The 27542-nt window shown below is 37.2% G+C and overlaps 1 long non-coding RNA gene across 1 annotated transcript; it reads right to left on the minus strand.

The window, feature by feature from the left end:
* Positions 1–18040: 18040 nt before the first annotated feature.
* On the minus strand, positions 18041–21623 carry LOC132343574 (uncharacterized). Its single transcript, XR_009492476.1, has 3 exons — positions 21506–21623; positions 19672–19755; positions 18041–18246 (listed from the first exon to the last, which is right to left on the minus strand). It is a non-coding gene; the product is annotated as an uncharacterized lncRNA (long non-coding RNA).
* Between the last annotated feature and the right edge of the window lie 5919 nt (positions 21624–27542).

The raw sequence follows: 27542 nt of genomic DNA on the forward strand, positions 1-27542 counted from the left end.
GGCAGCCCACCAGGCTCCGCTGTCCCTGGGATTCTCCAGGCAAGAACACTGGAATGGGTTGCCATTTCCTTCTCCAATGCATGAAAGTGAAAAGGGAAAGTGAAGTTGCTCAGTCGTGTCCAACTCCTAGCGACCCCATGGACTGCAGCCTATACCAGGCTCCTCTGTCCATGGGATTTTCCAGGCAAGAGTACTGGAGTGGGCTGCCATTGCCTTCTCCAAAGCTTTTACAGAAGTCTTAAAATAAGAGCCTGCAAACAAAATTCTCTATGCCAAATTTTTCTTTGTTCATCTCATCATATTTACTTTTCTCCATCTGTCACCTTTATACATGACCCAATGGTTTGGCTTCCCTGGTGGCTCAAACAGTAAAGAATCAGCCTGCAATGCAGAGACCTGTGTTCCATCCCTGGGTTGGGAAGATCCCCTGGAGGAGGGCATGGCAACCACTCCAGTAATCTTGCCTGGAGAATCCCATTGACAGAGGAGCCTGGCAGGCTAAGGTCGATGGAGTCGCAAAGAGTCAGACACAACTGAGTGACTAAGCACAATGGTTTATCAATCAACTCATCACGTTAAGCTATTGCCTTAAAACATTTATTAATGTCTTTCAGTTCCTGTTTTTCTTTTCTTGATGTGTCTGAGAGAATTGTTTTTAGCAGATAATATAATTTTTCTACATAGAATATGTATTTATGCATTTTTTTTGTGGTTGTCTAGAGGAATGAATAGACAGACAGCACCAAATAATTGGTTTACCAGAGTAAAACACTGATTGTTAGAAACACAGATAAGAATAAATATTTTTATTATCTTCTTAATCAGAAGAATAACCCATTGAATATCTACATTTCTTGACAGAGCTTGACAAGAGAGCTCATTCCAGGTATAGTTTACTATGGGGTATTTTATTTTTTAGCTTTACTGAGGTTAAAGTAACAACTAATCTTGCAATATATTCAAAGCATGTAATATGACTATATAATATATATATATATATATATATATATATATGCATTGTGAAGGAAATCGCATACAAACTTACCATATTCATCACGTCACATATTTATTATTTTATTCTGTTGAGAAAACTTAAATTCTTCTTTCAGGGAATTTCAGGTATATAGTTCAGTATTATCAATGATAATCACCCGGCTCTACATTAGATTCTCAGACCTTTATTCAACTTATAACAGAGTTTGTACCTTTTACCAACAACTTTGCATTCCCCACACTACCTTCAGGCCTTGGCAACCATCCATTATCCTGCTCTTTGTTTCTATGAATTTGGCTCTTCCTTCCTCCCTCCCTCCTTCCCTCTCTCCCTTACTTTCTTTTTTTTTTTTCTTTTCAGTTTTTCTTTCTGCCTCTTTCTTTCTTTTAAATTCCCCATTTAAATGATAGAATGAAGTATTTGTCTTTTTCTGTCTGGCTTATTTCATTTAGCATGATACCTTACAGGTTCAGTTCATCCATGTTATCACAAAGAGCAGAATTTCCTCCTTTTTTAAACTGGAATAATATTCTATTATACATGCATACATATAACACCACATTTTCTTTTTCTATTCATCTGTCAATGGGTGTTGTTTTAGTACCGTGGTTATAGTGAATAATGGTGCAATGAATATGGGAGTAAAGATATCTCTTCAGATACTTGCTTTATTTCCTTTGGATATATACCCAGAAAGGATTCCCAGGATATATACCTAGAAAGGCTAGTGGTAAAGAATCTGCCTGCCAGTGCAGGAGATGCAAGAGATGCAGATTTGACCCCTGGGTTGGGAAGAGCCCCTGGAGTAGGGAATGCAACCCACTCCAGTATTCTTGTCTGGAAAATTCCATGGACAGAGGAGCCTTGTGGGCTACACAGTTCATGGGCCACAAAGAGTCAGTCACATGGCTGAGTAACTGAGTACACACATACCCATAAATGGGACTGCTGGATCATATGGTAGTTCTATTTTTAATTTCTGGAGGAACCTACATTCTGCTTTTCACAGTGGCTGCACGAATTTACATTCCCACTAACAGTGCACAAGGGTTCCCTTCTCCCCATATCATCAAGCATTTATCTCTTATCATTTTGATACTAGACATCCTAACAGGTGTGAGGTGATATCTCATTGCAGTTTTTATTTGCATTTCCCTGATGGATTCTGATGTTGAGCAATTTCTCATGTACCAGTTACCCATTCATTTTTTGGTTTTGTTTTGTTTTGGGATCAAATCACTTTATTAAGGGGCTTGAGTGAGGGGACAAAGAGTTGAGAGGACAATGAAATCTGATGTCCTCAGCTGGGCCAGGATCTCCCTCACTTCAGTTCAGTTCAGTTCAGTTCAGTTGCTCAGTCGTGTCCGACCCTTTGCGGTCCCATGGACTACAGCACGCCAGGCTTCCCTGTCCATCACCAACTCCCGGAGTTTGCTCAAACTCATGTCCATCGAGTCGGTGACGCCATCCAACCATCTCATCCTCTGTCGCCCCCTTCTCCTCCTGCCTTCAATCTTTCCCAGCATCAGGTTTTTTTCCAGAGTCATTTCCTCAAATCAGGTGGCCAAAATATTGGAGCTTCAGCTTCAGCATCAGTCCTTCCAATGATTTATTTTAGGATCTCCTTTAGGATTGATTGGTTTGATCTTGCATCCAAGGGACTCTCAAGAGTCTTCTCCAACACCACAGTTCAAAAGCATTAATTCTTTGGCGCTTGGCTTTCTCTATGGTCCAACTCTCACATCCACACATGACTACTGGAAAAACCATAGCTTTGACTAGATGGACTTTGTTGGCAAAGTAATGTCTCTGCTTTATAATAGGCTATCTGGGTTGGTCATAGCTTTTCTTCCAAGGAGCAAGCGTCTTTTAATTTCATGGCTGCAGTTACCTCACTTATAATTCACCAGAAACCCTGCTGGCCTTTTGAATGTTTTCTTTGGAAAACTGCCTAATTTAAGTCCTTGTCCATTTTTAAACTGAATTGTTTGTGGGGTTTTTTGCTAGTTTGTTTGTTTTGCTATTGAGTTGTATGAATTCCTTGTATAATTTGGAATATTTTATGGTTTTATAATTTCTGATCTCATGTCCAAGTCTTTAATCCATTTTGACTTGATTTGTGTGTACAGTGTAAGATAAGGGTCCAGCTTCATTCTTTTGCATGTGGATATTCAGTTTTCCCTGGAGAAGGCAATGGCAACCCACTCCAGTACTCTTGCCTGAAGAATCCCATGGACGGAGGAGCCTGGAAGGCTGCAGTCCATGGGATTGCTGAGGGTCGGACACGACTGAGCGACTTCACTTTCACTTTTCACTTTCATGCATTGGAGAAGGAAATGGCAACCCGCTCCAGTGTTCTTGACCGGAGAATCCCAGGGACAGGGGAGCCTGGTGGGCTGCCGTCTATGGGGTCGCACAGAGTTGGACACGACTGAAGTGACTTAGCAGCAGCAGCAGCAGCATTCAGTTTTCCCAATACCATTTACTGAAGAGATTATCCTTTCTTCATTTTATATTCTTGATGCTTTTGTCAAAAATTGAGCATGTAGTGTGAGTTTATTTATGGGCTGTCTATTTTGTTCCATTGATCTAGGTCCCCATTTTTATTCCAGTTTCATACTGTTCTAGCTGTCAAAGCTTTGCAATATGGTTTGAAATCAGGAAGCCTGATGCCGATAGCTTTATTCCTTCTCAAAATTGCTTTGGCTCTTCGGGGTCTTTTTTGATTCCATATGAATGTTACACTCTGGAGTAGTTAATTGTGCCGCATGATCCAGGAAAGTAGATTGCCCGTATGAGGAGTCCAAAATATACTGCATGACATTTTCCATGCGTTTTTCTAAGATTTCCAAACACTTGTTCCAGATCTTGCTAATAAGAACCCCATACTCTGTCCACATTCTCATCACTCCTGATTTTCTCTTTCTTGTTAGTGTTGACTGTAGTACCATTCTCTAAAATACCCTTTACTGGATGCATTTTGTAGGGAGAAATGTCAGAGTTCCTCCAGTTTTGGTGCTGCCTCTCACCCCACAGTTCCCCAGTTCTGTCGGCACCTCGATTGTGTTTCAACACAGCAAGAACATGTAGGATTACTATTTAGCATCATAGATTCACTGGTTAACACATGTTAAATCTGCTACTCTCCACCTTCTATCTTGGAATATTTCTTGACAGTGAGAAGCATTTAGACCAAAGAAAAGTGAGAAAGAATTACATCCTAGCATATTTGATTGGGGCATCCTTGGTGGTTCAGATGGTAAAGAATCTGCCTACAATGTGGGAGGCCTGGTTCCATCCCTAGGTAAGGAAGATCTCCTGGAGGAGGGCATAGCAACCTACTCCAGTATTCTTACCTGGAGAATCCCCATGGACAGAGGAGCCTGGCAAGCTACAGTCTATCAGATTGCAAAGAGTCAGACGTGACTGAGCAACTAAGCACAAATTGATTGAAATATGATTTTCTTAATTATATAGCAAGATATCAAATATGTATAAATAAAAATATTTTATAATTTGATTTTAGCATTAAATATATTTTGGTAAATGACACAAGACAGATCTTAGATGCCAGTATTGAGACGACCAATGAATCTTGGAAGTGACCTACCTTTAGACATTTTGGTATGTGAAATAATATATGTCTTTGTTGATGAGACCACTTTTAGTTGTATTTTCCATTACTTTATGGTGAAAAAAGCCTAGAAAATGCAGAGATATTATCATATTTGTGCCTTTATTATAGTGATTTAGTTAACTGAATAAATGGGGAAGACAGAGGTGGGAAACTAGGAAAACGTCAGGAAGTGTCTGTGAAAAGGACTACTTAGGGGAATTTAGAGGACTGCTGATTGTAATAATCCCCAGCTTCATAATTTGGCTTAGGATTAGTTGTATTATAAATTTCTGATTCTACAGTGAATTAATGGATGTTAATGGATTGCAAACATCCGTTCCTCCAACAAGGTGATATTTCACCCTCTTTTTTTTTAATTGCTAAAAGATAGGATTGCTGTCACTGTCCTCAAAGTTATATCAGAGAGCTGATAAAGAGCTAACATTTTAGGATAATATCAGGTACTGCTAAAAAACTAGAAATTTTAGGCACTGATTTTATTTCTCCAGATGTTTCAGGTAATAAGTAAATCCAAAACTAAAATTTATCTGATTTATAAAACTCTTGATTGTTGATTCTACCTGATACTAGAATTATGATTTCATTGGATACATATAATCTCCTTAGAGAAAAATAAAACATATTTATTTTACTTAAGAAACAAGTTATTGTGGTTTCCTAAAATTGCAATGTAATTTGCAGCTCATAAAATTTTAGTGTGTATACGTGTGTGTATATGTGTATACATGTATACACATATATATAAATATATGTAACAAACATATAAATACATCTTAAATTACATCTATTTAAAAACAAATCTTCTTAGAGTTTTTCTATATGTATATCTGAAAAATGCTGCTGCTGCTGCTGCTGCTGCTGCTAAGTCGCTTCAGTCATGTTATTCTCTGTGCGACCCCATAGATGGCAGCCCATCAGGCTCCCCTGCCCCTGGGATTCTCCAAGCAAGAACACTGGACTGGGTTGCCATTTCCTTCTCCAATGCATGAAAGTGAAAAGTGAAAGTGAAGTCGCTCAGTTGTATCCAACTCCTAGCGACCCCATGGACTTCAGCCTCCCAGGCTCCTCTGTCCATGGGATTTGCCAGGCAAGAGTACTGGAGTGGGTTGCCATTGCCTTCTCCGATCTGAAAAATAAATCCACTTAATACCTAGAACTGATCTTATCCCCAGTTAATACAAATAAGCAAGTTTACTTACATGACATATAAATGGGCGCAAAATGATTTAAGGTTAAAAATAACGTTCTCAAAGATAGAAAGAGCCCATTCTGGAATACCTGACCTATCAATCTACAAAGTTAACTTTGTCTTCCAATTGATTGATTTTTTCTTAGTATATCATGGTCAGTCACAGCCTTGGGTTTGTTTTTTTTTTTTTTTCCTATTTTTTTCCCTATAGGAGTGGCTTCTTGGACCATTGTCTGGTTCCCCTTTTCCTAAGCTTCCCATCCTTTCCAGAATTGTGTTGCTATCTACTTTAGCTCTTATAACAACAATAACAGCAACAACAAAATTGAAGCTAAACTGTTCTTTAGGCAAATGAGACTATTCAAAAGAGTCTATAATATGAATGCCCTGTCTATCCCCCCCATCATTTGTTAATATGTGTTGGGCTCAAATGTTCAAATTTGCCAGGTCAGTGTTCCACATGCTGATTGGAAATATCATCTAATGTGCATTATATACAATGAAGTCACACTTCAATTTCAGCACAGGTTTTATATTTTTATGTTTTTTGTTCCTGCTCATAATCTAAATAAACATAGTGTTTCTCAGCTTACATTTATTTCAGGCATGCTTTCTCCAAAGGATTTAACATTTTAAATACCTTCATGGCAGAATGGGAATGTTTATCCACTTTGAGATGCTTAGGAATATAAGGAGTAATCATCTTTCTTTTCTGTACAATACAGTTTTTGAATAACAGAAGATCAGATGATGAACAGAGAAGATCATTTTGAACTATATTTAACAAGTAGCTTGTTTCAGCTTCGATATTAGCTTGATTTACCATCTGCAGAATTACCAATAACATGATGCATTTATTACCCGTAAAAGCTATTAGCAGGTCATTTTGTTCAGTTCATCATATGTGTCTTGAGACACAATCTGGCGTCTAACAGATTTTCATACATTGATGTCGCAGAGAATCAGACTGTTCTTTAATTGATTGTTTCTTACTAGACTCCTTTTGATTAAAACAGGTTATGCTAGTTGCTTTTAGTTCCACATTTCTCCACTTCAAAGTCTAGCTACAGAAAGCAGAAATTATTCTCATTTCTCTGGATTCTTTTAATTCAGAGTGAATGTATATGTTTAAAAGTCTGCCATAATCAAGGGTTTTAAAAATGGCTTCAGTTTTTCCAATCTGTAACTCCCTCACCAAGAATACAATCCTCACCATGCCTTTAAAAACCGGATTTATCTTTTCCTGCCAAATCATCAAATTTTGCACCTCAGAACCTCAAGTGAGTACAGATCACAGGGACCAAAGGGACCAGGAAGGGCTCCCTCAAAGCACTCTTTCCCTCACAATTTGCACAGACCCTGACAAGCAAAGCTGAATCATGGTGATAGTGTCGTGTCCTTCTCCAGAGGGAAAAGGAAAAAAAAAAAAGAGTCTTTTGCTAAACTGGTTTCAGAAGGACTAACTCATATTGTTCATTTAAGCAAAGAAATTGGTAAGATCCTGAGACACCCCCCCATCCCCCCAGAAAAGGAAAACTCCAAAAGCTATGTGAACTCTGGGGGAATAAGGTCGGTGGTCCCATCTCAGGCCTTCTACCCACATTCGCAGGCACAGTTAACACCATAAAAATAAAAGGGCTGCAATCAGATCAGTCCTCATCAATAGGAATGAGTAGCAGCTTGCAGGCTCAAAACAAGAGCCTAATTCAGCATTCAAAAGGTTTTTGTTTGCCTAATGTCAGAAACAAACATAAAACTTTCTATCATGTGACATTCATGACACCAGAAGAGAGCAGTCACCCTGCCCTTAGGCTTCTGTCTGCCACAGACAAAAGCCATCAATAGCGCCTTTGTCTACTACCTCAGCTTTCTGTCTTCATTGAGTTAGCCACTCATTCCCAATTGTCATCTGCTCTTCCCAGGTGAAATTCCCAAGTTCCTAGTCACAAAATCCCATGTCCCAAGGATGTACCAGTTCACATAATATCCTAGCTAGTAATATTCTTAGCAGATCAAAGTTGTATCACGATACAGGAATAATCCTAATTCTTTCGAGTGTTTTACTTGTTTTTTATACAATATTGTGAAATACCTGCTGGTTTAAATTATTTGCAGCAACCAGAAACATGTAAGTATACCAAACTTATTTTGTCCTTTTTAGCACCAATTAACTCCTTTGAATTTACACTATATTTATATACAAAGTGTAGCTGCCTGGGGATTCTAAAAGATTTTTAATGATTTAAACTTGAAAGCCACTATTCAGAACCAATGATGCACTGAGGAAAATTATGTAAGTTATGTCTTAGAAATTACTTTTACTCTAAAATTTATTTAAAATCGAGTTGTGCTGATCATTTAAAATATTGCACTAAATTTAATAGAAAATCTCTTGGTGGATGTTTAGGGTAAATTGAAAAGCTTAAATGGCTTAAAAATAGCTTTGAAACATTATGTAGACAGATGAGGCAGTTATCATGTTTAAATGATGGGAGTTTAATGGTCTTCTCATACATTAACCCTCCACTCTGACGGTGAGAAATGCCTTCATCTTACTCTAGAAATGGATAAAAATAAACATTTAGATTTAGTAAATCTAATGATTTATTTAGAATCCCCTTACCTATTTGTAGTATTTTTGAAATTCAGTGAGATGAAGTTTTATGGCTCAGAGTTCATTAGCTACAATGGAACCTTCAAATATATAAGAAATAGTATACATTTGGGACAACTTATTGAGGTATAGGTCTGTTTCCTTTCATGATATGCACCAGTCTGTATAAGTATGAAACTAAAAAACAGCAATGCAACAACAATGGTATTTTACTTGATGGAATACTTTTTTAAATTAACACCAAGAAATACTATTAGACTCAAGTGCTATTTGTTAGTCAACTCCTAAGGAATAAATATACCCTATTGATGGAACTATACCTACATCAAAGGCAACAGAAATGGCTAAAATGTACCATTATTTGATCCAGAATGTAAAATAAGTCACATCTTTTCAACGAATCTATTATGATGAGGTATATTACAGACACGTCATTGGCTTTAGAAAGAATTGTGTGAAACAGTTTGTATTTAACACAAATGTGGGCTGCTAACTGATGGGTTTAAAATATTTATTAAATATAAAATATATATTTATATTAAATGGTGAGCTTCTCTAGATGAAAATAGGAACTTTTGCCAGAATCCTTTTGAGAGAAAGAGGGAAAAAAAAAATAAAAGCAACATTCTTTGAAGTACTCTTGAATGTTATCTGTTCTAATCTGAACTTTAAAGTTATAAAATCTGTAGATTTCATTTACCAGTTCTGTACCAGTCATTTAAGCTGATAAAAAGGATTGGCTAAGGATATTAAAATAATAGTTGTATCCTGAATTTTTCCCTCTGACATGTGAAGCAATAGATCCTTTTATTAGTATTAATAGCATCTTGAACAGAATTCCTATGCAGGTAAATGTAGATATGACATGAAAGGTAATGCACTGCAATTTTATTTCATTCTAAGGCTTCCCTAGTAGTGAAAATTGAGGCCAAGTAAGTTGTCTTAAATTCTGAATAATTTTACTTTGAATAGACTCTATCTCTAGCTTTGGTAGGGTATTCAATCATAAATACTTTCTAGGAATTTTAATATTATTTTATAGAGTTGTTATTACTATTCCCATGTGTATATAAAGAAATTGAACACTGAAGATGTAGCTAATTTTTCCTTTTTTCATTAAAAAAGTCTAACGTTTTTCTTTTTACACTGATTTGCTTTATGCTCCCAGTGGGAATAAAGTCTGTTCCATTTTATGAATACAAGTGACTGTGGAGTAGATGAGTCAAACTTAGCATGATTTCTTACTTCTCTTCTTTGAAAGTGATGTTCTTTTAGCAGTAAACTGAGGTAGACATCAGTCTTCCTCTTATCTGCTGCTTACATTGCTTTTTCTTCAACACTGTATTCTATGCTATGAAGGCATACCCTGGGAACACAGACCTCCTCCATACCAACCATTGTGATAACATCTAGAGGTCTGTCAGCCCAAATGGTCTCTCAGTGACCCCAGAATGGTGCAATGGAAAAAATAGTAAGCTGGGGATAAGAGGACATGGTGACTAGTTTTCACCAGCAAGATTCTAAGTAAATGCAAGCCTGGACTCTGCATACTCGTAATTACATCATTAACTGAATGTTTTAATACATGACACACTCATCTACAATCTTTGATTTCTTATCATATTTAATTACTACAAGCCTATGAAACATATTATTATACACACCTCACAGATAATGAAATGAGAAGTTAAGAGAACCCAGAAGATAACCCAGAAGTTAAAAGAGTGAGAGCTGAGATTTGAATGGGATGCCAAAGTTTTACTTTTTTGGGGGGGAGGGGTGGGGTGTACCACCAGACTTGCAGGATCTTAGTTCCTCATCCAGGGATTAATCCCAGGGCCCTGCAGTGGAAACACAGGCTTTTAACCAGTGGACCACCAGAAGAGTTCCCCAGAGTCTTTTGTCCACTATGCCTGTCTCCATATCCCCCTTCTGCGTAATAAAAGAGTTAAACAGACATATGGTCAAAGTTCTGTCTTTGTTTTACAGTCTGTGATTTACTCAGTCTTTTTCCACTGTGAATTAAACACCTACCTGTTCATTTAATCATGTTACTTTTTATTTATATACTTTAATTTGGCTTCCAGATAAGCTATCCACACTTGATCTAAGATATGAGATAACTCTTTCATTCACTTTTTCTCTGTCTGTTTCTCTCTATATATGCAAATATTACCACTGAGAATAAGAATCAACTGTACACACACACACACGTAGTTGATTCTTATTATTCACAATAGTTATGTGCATAGAGCCACTGGAAGACTTGAACTAGCAAATACTGAATCATTGGAACTAAGAGATACAGGGCTCGGTTCCTGTGAGCCTCTGGTTGCAATACTTTTGTCAATAGATCAACACATAATCTATCTTACGTGTGTTAATCTTTAGAGATGCCTCATTCAATACACAGTGTTGATTCATTAACATCGAATTCATAACCTACAGCTTATAACTCATACTTAAATGGACTATCTCATATTCACATTTTCTCTGTGAGGCACATCACCACCTTCTTGCTCTTAGGAACAGTAAACAGCACTCCAGTGCTGTGCCTGTGGGCCATTATAAATAGTTAATCACAAACAAAAAGTACAAAAATATACCACTAAACAGCTCACAAATAGGATACTTGTTTACAATATGACAACTGAAACAAGAAGGCAGAACATCACCTATTTAGCCTCTTCTGGGAATGTGCTGCTGCTGCTGCTGCTGCATCGCTGTAGTCGTGTCCGACTCTGTGCGACCCCAGAGACGGCAGCCCACCAGGCTTCCCCATCCCTGGGATTCTGGGAATGTGAGTGTCCAGCAACTCAAATTTTTCACTGTTCTTACATATATACTTGAAAATGATCAAAATTGCCCAGAATATTGATTTTGGAGTTACAAACAAATTTCAGCAAATAGGCAAATTCACAAATACAGAATCCATAAATAATGATGGATTATGTGTGTGTGCATCTCATCTCTGATCTCTGTTTTTCTGCCCGTCTCCTTTCCCACTTCCTCATGTTCCTGTCTTTTATCTTCTCTACATAAAAATAAATAAGTAAAAAAAAAATTTTGAATTCTTTTCCACATTGTTTCTGCAGTGTTTATTTTCTTCTCCTTTTCAGAAACTTTAGGGCTACTTTACACATACACACACACAATCTTTGATTCCAGATCACTGCAGCACACATCTATGTTCACAACAATGTAGTGGCTGATTATAAAGTATAATTGTTCTATATAACATGATGTCTGGTTGACAAATGGTCTTTAAAATGTGCCTAATATCTCAACAGAGAATCAAGGACAGGTCCAGGAATTTTTATTTTTTCTTTTCTTTCCCTGACCTTTGTATCACCTCATACTATACGGGGCAAGAATGTCTATATTCCTGATTTTTTTTATAAGCTCCAAATTATTTGCATTTAATTTACCAATCAGTTCTTCATTGGAGACTGGTTGAATTTACAAAAGCAATTACACCCGTTTCCTGTGACTTTGACGGATATATATAGTTGTGTTAATTAAGCAGAAGAAGAGAATGTGGATTGCTGCTGATTTTCCAGTGGAAAAAAACAATTGTCATCATCTGTGCAACATTAATTGCTACATAGGGTAGGAGATTAATATTTTTTAACATTTTAAGTGGTTTTGCATAAATGTTAGCAATAAGCAAGCCATTTCATGTCTTATTGGTTTGCATTTTTAATAATATTGGAATGTTAGCCTTCCCATAAAGGGAAGATTGCAACAGAACTGAAATAGTGTTAAAACCTTGCCAGTTATGTGCCCACTGACCCTGTGTACCCCCATTGGGGAACACTCAAAGACAATGGTACTGTTGAAAACATAAAAAGAGGAGGAGATAATTTGTTTTTAATTTTTCTTACATTTGTGAATTTAGTGCCACCAAAGACCAACAGCACTGGCCAAGGGCTCCGAAAAATAGACACCATGAACACTTCCTATATCTTTTTTTTTTTATTATTACGTTAGATTTGGCCATCTTTTAAAAGCTGATCATTATGTTGGTAAAATTATACCAAAATATAAATTGGTGTACTTATTTGTACAAAGAAAACTCAACCAGATTCTTCACTATTATTTAAAATGGAAAAAGAATCTGAAAATGTAGTGATCGGGAGGGATTTCCAGTGGTGGTAACAGTAGCTGCCAGAGTCTGCTGCAGGTTTGGGATTCCACTGATAGAATAGCTTGACTGGGACAGAGCAGGCACCCAGGGAAGATGAGGCTGGGACAAACAGACGAAGCCAGATCACGGAGGGCCTTGCATGCCATGGAGAGGACACTGGATCTTACTCCAAGTGCAACAGGAAGCCAGGAGAGAATGTAAGCAGGGAAGCACATAATCTTATATTCATTCACAAAATGAAATCTCACAGTGAGGAGAAAGAAAAGGAGGAAGTTGGTGACAGGAATGGGCAAATGAGTTGGTAAACCTTATTCACTCTTTTAAGCCCAGTTTAAACAGAAGCAGAGACATTTGGTCCTTTCCCTATGCTCTCAGAGTTTTTTTTTAATTTTTTATTTTATATTGGAGTATAACTGATAAACAATGTTGTGATAGATTCAGGTGCACAGCAGTGACTCAGCCATCCACACATGCATATCCATTCTCCCCCGAACTCCCCTCCCATCCAGGCTGTCACATTGAACAGAGTTCCTTGTGCTGTACAGTAGGTCCTTGTTGGTTATCCATTTTATTTTTTTAACTTTTTGTTTTGTATTGGGAGATAGCTGATTAATAATGTTGTTACAGTTTCAAGTGAACAGGGATTCAAACATACACATATGCCTATCAACTCTCCCTAAAACCCACCTCCCATCCATGTTGCCACATAACATTGAGCAGAGTTCCCTGTGCTATACAGTAGATCCTTGTTGGTTATCCATTTTAAATATAGCAGTGTGTACATGTCCATCCCAAACTCTCTGTCACTTCCTCCATCCTTTCCCCCGGTAACTGTAAGTTTGTTCTATAAGTCTGTTTCTACTTTGTAAATGAAGTTCATTTGTATCATTTCTTTTTCAATTCCACATATCAGATCAGTTCAGTTCAGTTTAGTTGCTCAGTCGTGTCCGACTCTTTGTGGCCCCATGAACCACAGCACGCCAGGCCTCCCTGTCCATCACCAACTCCCGGAGTCCACCCAAACCCATGTCCATTGTGTCGGTGATGCCATCCAACCATCTCATCCTCTGTCGTCTCCTTCTCCTCCTGCCCTCAATCTTTCCCAGCATCAGGGTCTTTTCAAATGAGTCAGCTCTCTGCATCAGGTGGCCAAAGTATTGGAGTTTCAGCTTCAACATCAGTCCCTCCAATGAACACCCAGGACTAATCTTTAGGAGGGACTGGTATAAGGGCTATCATGTGATAGCCATTTTCTTTCTCTGCCATTTTTTTTTTTAATTGCACTTTGACCACACACAAACAGAAGTTTATCACTCCCATGCAGAACTGAGGAAAGACTAGACTCAAAGCCCTTGTTTTTAGCACAGACCTCAGAGCATAGCTGATGCTCAAGTGCACTTGCTGAACTGAGGTCAACCGAATGAAGGCAGTGACACACTTCAGTCTGAATGTATGAAAGACAGGTTCTTAATACTAAAACAACAGGTAAGTAACTGATGGTTGAAGTTAAAGAGAAATCTCCCCAGATGTAGATGAAACTTCATAATATCAATAGTATTGAAAGTCATCTAATTGTTGTCTTAAATGCAGGATCTCAGCATATTGAGGAAAAATATCAGATTCTCTATTTTTTTTTATCCCTATTAAGTACTTGTTTGAAATAACCTCTTTATTGATGTATATTTAGACAATAAGAGTACCTTTCTTGAACTGCTGCTGCTGCTGCTGCTAAGTTGCTTTGGTCATGTCCAACTCTGTGCGACCCCATAGACGGCAGCCCACCAGGCTCCCCTGTCCCTGGGATTCTCCAGGCAAGAACACTGGAGTGGGTTGCCATTTCCTTCTCCAATGCATGAAAGTGAAAAGTGAAAGTGAAGTCGCTTAGTCGTGTCTGACTCTTCTCGACCCCATGGACTGCAGCCTACCTGCAGCCTACCAGGTTTTCTTGAACTACACGTCAATAAATGTTACGGCCCACTCATCGTTGACTTTAAAATTTTAAAAAAAGTTTAGTAATTTTTTTTTCCATCACAAAAGGAAATTTTGTTCATCAAATCTAGAGAAGTAACTTTTTGCAGAGCTTGGTTTGAGCATCATATTATTCTAGGGACCTTCACCAACAAACAGAAATGACTTTCCACTTTCTGGACCCAAATTTACTAACTCATTTTTTTATCTCTGAAATAAAAAATTCTGAAGTTCAAGTGTTAGAAATCATTCTAGAGTTATTTCAACAAAGATTCTTCTATTTTTATTTTTTTGAAAATTTAAAATAAAAATCACACTCCTCTGATGTCTCACTGATGTGCCTTTTGTTTTTTAAGGTCCAGGCAGTTGAAAGCCAATGTTTTGGTTTGTACAGGGTACAATCAAATGTTCAGGTGTGACTAAGTTCTGTGGCGTGACCTGATGTCTACTTCTAAGAGGTGAGGTGGACCAACACCCTCTTTGAAAATCTAATTAATTCGATAGTGATGACATCTAATTATAACTTTTCCCATTTTGGGGGGCACTAAGAAACATGCCTCTAATAGAAATACTAACAAGTATTTTGCAATGATAACTCCTCCAGACTGAAATACAAAATATATCTATTCTGTAAACTATTCCTTGTTTACACTCTTTGCTTTGGTGTAATTTGTAACAAATTACTCAGGTTCTTGAAGGACTGTAATACTGTAGAAGCCCCACGGTCATTTTAACCACCTCATCACCTCCTAGTGTAGAAAATTATCATGAAAAAAGGCCAAGAGCTCCCTCTCTAAATTAGCTTTCTATTTAGAGTTTCTCCCAACCAAGGGTTTTCAGTAAAAGGAAGGAAATACAGTATACAAGACATGACATCTGATCTCATGAAGGGCGGTTCAGCTATGAATATCTTCTTTTAAAGTGCTTGCTTATCAGTTACCTTATAAAAATGCAGCATTACTCTGTTAACTTGAAATCATAAATGACTCACAGAAACTTCAGTACATCATCTCTGTTGAAATATCTTGGGCATAATTTCTATCCTGAAGCTGCTCATGGACCATAGTTGGACTAGTTATTTTAATACCCAGTTTTTACCAAGGTTATAAGGGGATATAGAGCTTTTCTTAGTGTTAATTAGTGCTACACGTATGAAAATGAACAATAGACTTAACAAATAGGTCACTTTTTTTGCCTCTGAGGAAAGATGAGCTGATAGTAAGTTTCTGGGGAATTCTAATATTGATGCTATGAAGTTCCTCTATTTGTCAGTGCAAAATCTAAGAGGGATCAAAAAAAGAAACTTCCTCATTTTGTACTTAGGGAATACACAGCATTAGAAGCAGAATCAGATTGAGTAGGCTTCTTAAAAAATAATCTTTATTTAAGGAATATAAAGTATTCTCAAGTCCATGATACTGTTGTACACTAATTAACACAGTCCTTGTGACCAGTGACAACTCCAGAAATTTTGTGCAGAAGGACTTTTGAAGCTGCATTTAAATTGCAAGCACTGTGCCTTTTAGCTGGCTAATTTAGAGCTGGCTGGTAAGTGGAGGTGGGTGGGGATACCCATCAGGGTCTTCCAGGGAAACAGATTCAATAGGAACTATTTAGGTATGTAGATAGACACACACACACACACACACACACACACACACACACACACATATGTATGCATCCATGTATGTGTGTGCTTGTGTGTGTATGTAGACATTTCCTGTAAGGAGTTGGTTTACATTATAGAAACTAAGAAGCCCCAAGATCCACAGTTAGCAGTCCAGAGACCCAGGAGAACTGATGATAGAGTTTGAGCCCAAACCTGAAGGTCTGTGAAGCAGGAAAGTAATGGTTCCAATCCAAGAGTGAGTCTGAAGGCAGAAGACCAATGTCCCAATTTGAAGACAGTCGGGCAGTGAGTGAATTCTCCCTTTATCAGCCTTTTCGTTCTAATTAGACCTTCAATGGATAAGCCGAGCACCGAAGAATTGATGCTTTTGAACTGTGGTGTTGGAGAAGATTCTTGAGAGTTTCTTGGACTGAAAAGAGATCCAACCAGCCAATCCTAAAGGAAATCAGTCCTGAATATTCATTGGAAGGACTGATGCTAAAACTGAAACTCCAATACTTTGGCCACCTGATGCTAAGAACTGACTCCCTGGAAAAGACCCCAATGTTGGGAAAGATTGAAGGCAGGAGGGATGACAGAGGATGAGATGGTTAGATGGCATCATGAACTTGATGTTCATGAGTTTCAGCAAGCTCCAGGAGTTGGTGATGGACAGGGAAGCCTGGCGTGCTGCAGTTCATGGGGTCGCAAAGAGTCCAGACATGACTGAGCGACTGAATTGAACTGACTGGATTGAATAATGCCTACTCACCTTGGGGAGGGCAATCAGCTTTACTTGGGTATGATTGAAATGTTGATCTCAGTCAAAAACAGTCACAGATGCACCCAGAATAATACTCAACCTGGGCACCCCATGGCCCAGTCAAGGTGACACATCAAACTAACCATTACTCAGTATCTGACATAATTAATGTCTTTTAGATAGTCTCATGACTGTGATAGCTGAAATCATTTAATATCTGAACTGTACCTTCTCATCTGTAAAATGGAGGTAATACAGTAAGCCCTGTTCTATACTATTACAAAGTTTATGAAGTGACTACTGAGCCAAATCAGTTAACCTGGAATTTCTGGGTCTGGGAACCTATAGTCAATCACATTATATATGAATTTGTGGTATCATGAAATTTTACTGTAAAAGTACTTGCTTCATTAAATTGTTTGGAAGACCAGATGGAATGATGCATATAAAGCAGGTGTCCTCAACCATCTGGGATCTAATGCCTAATTATCTGAAGTGGAGCTGATATCAGAATAATAATAGAAATAAAGTGAACAATAAATGTAATATGTTTGAATCATCCTGAAACCATCCTCTCCACCCTGGTTCATGGAAAAATTATCTTCCATAGAACTGGTCCCTAGTGCCAAAAAGGTTGGGGACCACTGAAAAGTACTTAACAGAATTGCCCAGCACAGAAAAAACTTAATAATACAAATTGTTCTTTTTCTTTCTTTATTTCCTGCCTCCTCCTCTTCCTTTTCCTCCTCCTCCTTGATTTTCTCTTCTTCTAATTCTTATTATTCTACTGCTGCTGCTGCTGCTAAGTCACTTCGGTCGTGTCCAACTCTGTGCGACCCCATAGACGGCAGACCACCAGGCTTCCCCGTCCCTCGGATTCTCCAAGCAAGAACACTGGAATGGGTTGCCATTTCCTTCTCCAATGCATGAAAGTGAAAAGTGAAAGTGAAGTTGCTCAGTCGTGTCCGACCCTAGCGACCCCATGGACTGCAGCCTACCAGGCTCCTCCGTCCATGGGATTTTCCAGGCAAAAGTACTAGAGTGGGGTGCCATTGCCTTCTCCGATTCTTCTACTACACATATCTAATACTCTTGATCATTAATCATTCTAGAAACATCTTGTCACATTTTCCATAACACCACGTTCTGGTCAATTTTATTTTACTTGTCTGACATTTCCTTCTCTGTCTCTTTAGAGTACTTCTATACTTGATGCTGTTCTTCAATAGATAATATTGCTCAGGATCTTGTTCTTGGCCCACTGTTTATCTTACTCCACACACTCTCCTCAGGCAGATTCTCAGTGGTCCAGGTTTCACACTGCACTGTGAATATGAGATGCAGGAATAAAAATGTTTTGGCTGAGTTAATGAAATTAAGGCAAAATGAATCCTAAAGAGACCAATAGTTCCTCTCAATTTATAAAGCATTACAAAATCAGTGAAAAGATCTTTCTAAGCTTTCATATTTTTCATCAGTATTCTCAGAAACTTAAAAGATTTGCAAAAAACAAAGCAGAAGCCACAACTCAAAACTATGTATGTTTAATAAACATGTGTTTATGCAAGTAAATGAACAAATTATATACTGAATGGTTTCCAAATAATGTCCTATAATTATTATGAGATTGCTATTTTGTGCATGTTCAGAAGATAAGAAATTAATTTCTTCTTAATCTCCTAAGGACATCTCTGACAATTTAGTTCATCATTCAGACTTAAAGCTTAAAGGCTGTGAAATGTGGTACTCAATTCATTTTTATTCAATTCAATTCATTTAAGAAATATTTATGAAATGTCTTTTCTGTGTAAGAGCTGAGTTAGATCTCTTCTTTGACATCATGATGATTAAAATATAGTCTCTGGCCTCGAGGGGTGTACATTATTAGAGGGATGTTTAAACAAATGTGCACATATCTATCGTGTAAAGCACAATAACCTGAAAGCTACAGAAATGTTATAGAGAATCAGAGGGAATATACTGAATTAGTAGGATTAGAAAGGACTTAAAGGAGGAGCTAGAATGAGTCCCTAAAACCAAAATATAACAAAAGAATATTTACTTTACTACTTTGAGTTTCATTTTAGGTTATTATATATGAAGTCATCGACAAAATACACCTTAATTATGCACAGTAATAACACATTTTAACACTATTATTGTACTTAATAGTTATATCATTTGAGAAAAAAACTCTCTAAGTTTCAGTTTTTACGATGATGACAATAACATCTGCCTTATACTTGTCATTGTAATGGGACTCCAAATGAATATGTTTAGTACTTAGGAGACATGAGGATTAAATGATAGCTATTTCAGTGATTGGTTGAACAACTGTACCTCAGTTGTTCTTTAATGGATTGTTATTCAATGGTTATTTAATGGATTGAAATCACTCTGCAACAAAGTATCTAGCAATCTGCCACATTTGGGTTTATGGTCTACCACTATTTGGATTGGAGACACCGAAATCTCTCTTAGGAAATTTAATGACAACAAAGGTGATTACTACCAAATCATCTCCAGTAATTTTAGAATCAGAAAAGATCTTATAAACCATCTTGTTCAGCATCCTTATTTTACAGCTAAAAAACTGAGTTTATTATAAAGTGGTTATTTCATTTACCATAAGTTTTATATGATTCAAAAACCTTCACATTGCCTCCAAGAAAGTCATCAACATGTGTTAATTATAAGATGTAATTATCTTTGCTTAGCAATATCTACACTATCACAAAAGAAGTAGGTACCTCATCTTCAGAAGGAACTGACAAGCCCAAGATACACATCAGAAGCTATCATGATGGAAGAAGCCTGGAAAATGATCATTTACCCTGTGGAAGGCATTAGAGTTGTTCAGTGTCAAGAAAAAAATTCATGTAGACTTAATACTTATTCTTGAATGTGAACGTGGAGTCACTCGGTCGTGTCCGACTCTTTGCGACCCCATGGGCTGTAGCCTACCAGGCTCCTCTGTCCATGGGATTTTCCAGGCAATACTAGTGGAGTGGATTGCCATTTCCTTCTCCAAGGGATCCTCCCAACCCAGGGATCGAACCCCAGTCTCCGGCATTTTAGACAGATGCTTTACCATCTGAGCCACCAGGGAAGTCTAATACTTATTCTTATTAAAACTTTAATGAAAATTATGTGGCAAATCTACATTGTTTCAGAAGAAACAATGGACCTATGGGAGGACATTACAAAAGAGAGAATTTTAGTTTGAAATCAGGAGAAATCTTTTAAACATTAGAGCAGCCCCAAAATATCTGTCTTGTAAAATCATTGTACTAGACTGTCTCATAAAATACCTTCTAATTTCTCAATATCCTAAGTTTCTCCGGATTTTCAAAAATAGTATGGGATTAACTATTCTTGATGCTGCTGCTGCTGCTAAGTCACTTCAGTCATGTCCAACTCTGTGCAACCCCATAGATGGTAGCCCACCAGGCTTCCCCGTCCCTGGGATTCTCCAGGCAAGAACACTGGAGTGGGTTTCCACTTCCTTCTTGATGCAAAAGGATTTAATTTCTTTATTTTTCTCATTTCTTGCATTACCGATATGATTTGATAACATAAATATGACTTATGAATTATCTTTAAAGAACCTGTTATCTTACAAATTTCTTTTAAGGCTCCATTTTACTTGAATTAGATTAGCTTCTCAACCACCACCAGCTATCCTTTTATTCTTTTTAAGTCTGAATATAGGTAACCTTTTATTTTCTGGGCTGTAATATCATACTATGGAAGGGGAAAATGTAAGCCTCAACACTTCCCCTTCCAAGTTAACATAAAATATAAAGAATTTTAGAAATTGCATGCCATTTGTATTTTAAAAAGAGAAATTATTTTACTTGGGTTACCAGTGAAATAAATGGATAGGAGGTATAAGGAAATAGATTAGAAATCACCCAAGATACAAAATATAGTATTATAAATAAAGATAAGTGAAGAAGACCAGGTGGAGATCTTAGGAAGAAATTTTATGGAAGAAAACTGAAAAGTCTGACAGTAATTCCCAATATTGGTCCATCTCAGAGAATCAGAAATTTTGAGTTCTGACTTTAATACCATAAATTATAGGGTGACCATGGATAACTGGATAAATATTTCTAAACATTTTATGTTTAAAGTGAGGGAAATACGTAATCCAGTGCTATCTGGGGGCTCACAAATAATTTTGGCAGGTGTTTTATCAAAAATACATATATATCTTACCCTATAATACCTTTTTTTTTGCAGAGAAGGGATTTTATATTTTAAAAAGAAAGAAAAATCTAGGCTTTTCTACAAGTGCTTCATTTTACACTGTCAGGTTGATTTGGCTATTTGTCAGAGAATCTTTGAGACATTATATCTTATATCAGAACTGTCTTGGAGAATAATTGTTTGCTTTGGGGTCTCATGGCAGTAATTTTAAAATCTCTGGAGGCAAGGTTATTTACAGAATAAGGTGAGAAAATTTGGGACATTGCTAAAAACAAAGACTATATCTTTAAGTAACTTTTGGCAAGCACATCTAGTATTTGCTATAAAATGTATAGTCAATCAGTATTGAGAATTGTCATTATATATACTTACATTATTGAGAGTCAGTTGCAGTGAGAGAGAAGAAACAGAGGAATTATTTACAATAGTGCTCCAAAGACATTGCAGTTTGAACTTGGTATATACCTTAAAATCAGAATAAAATGGAGTCTTTAATACAGCACCTAGCACAAAACCAAGCACTCTTCTAGTACTCAATAAATGTTTGTTGAATGAAGATCCCATATGCTCAATCATACCAAGAGTTGAGAAATAGACCAAATTTAGAACAATAATACACATATATTCTAATTATTTGGGAATGGTAAACAGAAGCTTTGAAGACTTCATATGGTGATCAGAAATGGATAATTTTGTCAGAAAAAAATGTATATTTTATCAATAATAAGCTGTAAAGCAAAAGAATTTTACTACCATTTAGAGAAACCAATATTACTAATAAATATTTACTGTGCAATGTTAATCTCCATTTGAAACACTCAGGAAATCTTTTAAAGTACAAGGAAATCGAAGATATGTTCAAATTGTTGCACTGATAATTAGACAAACACCGATCATCACAAGCATGATTTACAATCAGGTTTCAAAACAAACAAAAAATCTGTTCAGTTTTGCCATATTTCAGCCCCATGTAAGCCCCATGTAAGAAGACGCTGCCTCTGAAACATGAACAGATGCTCTACTTAGTGAAAATCAAGAGAATGTACCATGTGTATCACAGACTCTTTAATAGATAGAACTGGCCTTATAAGGAGAGTATATATATATATGTGTGTGTGTGTGTGTGTGTGTGTATATATATTTGACTAAATTTAAGATGATTAAATGAAAATGAGTTAGAAATCCCCTTTGAATTTAGAGTTTGGCTCCACCCCATTCCTACCCAATAAAAGTCCCTGGACTTTTATTGCACATGAGCTGAACAGAGCTCTCAAAGACAAAAGATATACAAAAGCACAATCTTTTAACATAAGCTTCTGCACTTACTAATGCAGGTTCAGCCACCTATTTTACAAGATACTTATTAATGAAGGTAGAAGAGCAGGATAAAGTGATGAGAGTTTAATTTATTTTGGAAGTAATGGTTTGTACAGTAATTATCGAGAAGCAGCCACTTGTCAAATGAAATCAGTAACAAGTGCAGTTGGGAGAGCTTTTCTGGTACACAGGCATTGTGAAATGTTTTACGTTGCAATGAGAATGGACTCCCTGACAACAGTTTATTTTGCTTAAAAAAAAAAAAAACCTGTAAACCAATTGTATTTAAGAAACTATATATGCTAGCATGTTTATGAAGATTAATTGATTCTAATCTGTTTCTCTTTGTTTATTAAAAAACACACAGAAGTTTTCAGTGATAGGTAGTATCACTGATTTAATATTTAACTTTAGCTTTACATTTAATATTTGACTTTATCCAATATTCCATTAGGACTTCCCTGCTATCTCAGATGGTAAAGAGCCTGCCTGCAACACAGGAGACCTAGGTTCGATCCCTGGGTCAGGAAGATTTCCTGGAGAAGAAAATGGCAACCCACTCCAGTATTCTTGCCTGGGAAGTCCCATGGACAGAGGAGCCTGGTGGGCTACAGTTCATGGGGTTGCAAAGAGTCAGACACAACTTTTAGCATGAATTTAGAAATTAAATAACAACAGTGTTCCATTCACCTTTATTAATTCTCCCAGGACTTGATGTTGATCCAGAGACCCTATTTCAGGTCTGTGGGCAGGAAAGATGAAAGGTCACAGAGTTCATGGGGTATATTCAGAGGATGAGGAACTTGAGGAACAGTCTAATAAAAATTTAAGCAGATTACCAAGAATATATAATCCCTCAGTGGCACGTAGTGGGAGGCATTCATTCCAGAGAAATCCTTGGGAGAAGTGAAGAGGAAGTATGTAATCCATAAAGAAAGATCTTGGGAATAGTAACTGGCTAATCAGGAGGCTGGAGTATTTTACATGGGCAGTTATGATCCACAGTTTGACAAGGAAGAAACAAAAACATCAATGGGAAATATACCCTGAAGTAAATTTTTAGCTGCTAAGAAAAAGACTAAACAAAAAAAGGTACTTTATATTCCCTTCAGAAAATGAAAGAAAAGTAATAATTTGGGCTTAGAATTGTTTGGGCCCCCACTAATATCGGAGAAGGCAATGACACCCCACTCCAGTACTCTTGCCTGGAAAAGCCCATGGACGGAGGAGCCTGGTGGGCTGCAGTTCATGGGGTCGCTAAGAGTCGGACACGACTGGGCGACTTCACTTTCACTTCTCACTTTCATGCATTGGAGAAGGATATGGCAACCCACTCCAGTGCGCTTGCCTGGAGAATCCCAGGGACCGCGGAGGCTGGTGGGCTGCCATCTATGGGGTCACACAGAGTCGGACATGACTGAAGCGACTTAGCAGCAGCCACTAATATACTGCCTTTGATAATTCTTCAGGATTCACCAGGCTCTGTATTTTTGCTTACATAAACTGTACTAAAATGACCAATGGGCACTTAAGGAACTAATCAGCGGCTCAGTCAAACCAATCAGTTATTCCATATTGAAAATGAATACAAATTACTCTCTTGTCACCTTGTCTATGTCACATTTGCATTCAAGTTAACATTCAGTTCAGTTAACATAGTTTAAGAAATTTGTAGTAATAAATCATAAATAGAAGATCTAAATACACCTATCTCTGGTTGTTGATGCATCTAAATTAATTGACTAAATATCAAGTTGTAAGATATAATGCTCAGGGTGTTAGTGAACATGAGTCCATTTTTAATTTATACCTCAGTTCAGTCCAGTTCAGTTGCTCAGTCATGTCTGACGCTTTGCAACCCCATGGACTGCAGCACACCAGGCTTCCTTATCCAACACCAACTCTCAGAGCTTGCTCAAACTCATGCCCATCGAGTCAGTAACGCCATCCAACCATCTCGTCCTCTATTGTCCCCTTCTTCTCCTGCCTTTAATCTTTCCCAGCATCAGGTTCTTTTCCAAAGTCATTTCTTCAAATCAGGTGGCCAAAGTATTGGAGCTTCAGTTTCAGCATCAGTCCTTCCAATGCATATTCAGGATTGATTTCCTTTAGGATGCACAGGTTTGATCTACTTATAGTCCAAGGGACTCTCAAGAGTCTTCTCCAACACCACAGTTCAAAACATCAATTCTTTGGTGCTCAGCTTTGTTATGGTCCAACTCTCACATCCATACATGACTACTGAAAAAACCATAGCTTTGATGAGACAGACCTTTGTTGAAGTAATGTCTCTGCTTTTTAATATGCTGTGTAGGTTGGCCATAACTTTCCTTCCAAGAAGTAAGTGTCTTAATTCCATGGCTGCAGTCACCATCTGCAGTGATTTTGGAGCCCAAGAAAGTAAAGTGTCTCACTGTTTCCACTGTTTCCCCATCTATTTGCTATGAAGTGATGGGATCAGATGCCATGATCTTACTTTTCTGAATGTTGAGTTTTAAACCAACTTTTTCACTCTCCTCTTTCACTTTCATCAAGAGGCTCTTTAGTTCTTCGCTTTCTGCCACAAGGGTGGTGTCACCTGCATATCTGAGGTTACTGATATTTCTCCCGGCAATCTTGATTCCAGCTTGTGCTTCCTCCAACCCAGTGTTTCTCATGATGTACTCTGCATATAAGTTAAATAATCAGGGTGACAATATACAGCGTTGACGTACTCCTTTGCCTATTTGGAACCAGTCTGTTGTTCCATGTTCAGTTCTAACTGTTGCTTCCTGACCTGCATATAGGTTTCTCAACAGGCAGGTCAGGTGGTCTGGTATTCCCATCTCTTTCAGAATTTTCCATAGTTTATTGTGATCCACACAGTCAATGGCTTTGGCATAGTCAATAAAGTAGAAGTAGATGTTTTTCTGGAACTCTCTTGCTTTTTTGATGATCCAACGGATGTTGGCAATTTGATCTCTTTTTTCCTCTGCCTTTTCCTAATCCAGCTTGAATATCTGGAAATTCTCAGTTCACATACTGTTGAAGCCTTGCTTGGAGAATTTTGAGCATTACTTTACTAGTGTGTGAGATGAGTGCAATTGTTTGGTAGTTTGAGCATTCTTTGGCTTTGCCTTTTTTTGGGGTTGGAATGAAAACTGACCTCTTCCAGTCCTGTGGCCACTGCTGAGTTTTCCAAATTTGCTGGCATATTGAGTGCAGCACTTTCACAGCATCATCTTTTAGGATTTGAAATAGCAACTGGAATTCCATCACCTCCACTAGCTTTGTTCATAGTGATGCTTCCTAAGGCCCACTTGACTTCACATTCCAGAATATCTGCTTGTAGGTGAATGATCCCACCATTGTGGTTATCTGGGTCATGAAGATCTTTTTTGTACAGTTCTTCTGTGTATTCTTGCCACCTCTTCTTAATGTCTTCTGCTTCTGTTAGGTCCATATCATTTCTGTTCTTTATTGTGCTCATCTCTGAGAAAATATACAAAAATTAGCTCTAAATGGATCATATACTAAATGTAAAATCTAAAATAATAAAATATTTAAGAGATAACATAGGAAAAATCTCATGGCCTTAGGTGCAAAAATTTGTTAGATGTGGCACCAAAAGCACAATCTGTGACAGAAAATGTTGATAATCTGATTATATTAAAAATTAAAATTTTATTTTATTAAAATGTTTATTTATATTTTATTTTATTTAAATTGTTTTAAAATGTCTTCATAATGATTTTAAGTACTTTAAAATATTCTTTTGAAGTTAAAAAACAGGAAGGGAGGAAAAATTCAAATCACACACCTAATAAAAACTTGTATCTAGAATATGTAAAGAATTCCCAAAATTCAATGATATGAAAACAAACTAATTTTCAAAATAAAGGCAAAAAATCTGAAATATTATTTCACCAAGGAAGATGTATTGGTGGCAAGATAAACTCATGTAAATTCGCTCAGCATCACAAATCATTAAGAAATTGCAAATTAAAAATACAATAACATGCCACAGTACACCTGTTAGAATGGCTAATATTTTAAATCCTGATCATATCAAGGGATGTCCAGAATACAGAGCAATAGGAACTCACACTTCTGGTACAGCCACTTTGAAAAACAGGTAGACAGATTCTTAAAAAATGAGAAACATATAAAAATAACCCCATAAGATTTGAACAGTCCACTCCGTGTTATTGACCCTCATGACAGTAAAGCATATGTCCATACAAAGACATACACCTGAACATTCATAGCAGTTATCATTTCAATGGCCCAAACTGTGGAGGAAAAAAAGCAAATTGTCCTTCAGCAGGTTGATGAATAAAATAATTGTAATATACCCAAATAATAGAACACTATTCAGCAATAAACAAGAAAGAACTACTGATACATGCAACATGTTTGACTTCCAAAATAATTATGCTGAGTTAAAGAAGCCAGACCACTAAGAGTCCATACTGTATAATTCTGCTTATGTAAAATTCTAGAAAAGATGAGCTACAGCTGATCTTGAACAGCTCAGAGTTTAGGGGTGCCAACCCTCCTATACAATTGAGTATCACATTAACAATCTGACATCTGTATCCAAGGTTCTGCATCATCAGGCTTAACCAACTGTGGATCATGAAGTACTCTCAGTACTCATTTACTACAAAAAATCCTCCTATAAGTGGACCCCCACAGTTCAAACATGTGTTGTTCAAGGGTCAACTATAATCAGTAATAAGAGTGGGAAGGGAAGGGAATACAAAACATCAGAAGGAAACCTCCATGAGAAATATACCATGTTCATGGATTGGAAGAATCAATATAGTGAAAATGAGTATACTACCCAAAGCAATTTATAGATTCAATGCAATCCCTATCAAGCTACCAACAGTATTCTTCACAGAGCTAGAACAAATAATTTCACAATTTGTATGGAAATACAAAAAATCTCAAATAGCCAAAGCTATCTTGAGAAAGAAGAATGGAACTGGAGGAATCAACCTACCTGACTTCAGACTCTATTACAAAGCCATAGTTATCAAGACAGTATGGTACTGGCACAAAGACAGAAATATTGATCAATGGAACAAAATAGAAAGCCCAGAGATAA

Source organism: Bos taurus, chromosome 2 (genome assembly GCF_002263795.3).
Source record: "Bos taurus isolate L1 Dominette 01449 registration number 42190680 breed Hereford chromosome 2, ARS-UCD2.0, whole genome shotgun sequence".
Taxonomy (NCBI): Eukaryota; Metazoa; Chordata; class Mammalia; order Artiodactyla; family Bovidae; genus Bos; species Bos taurus.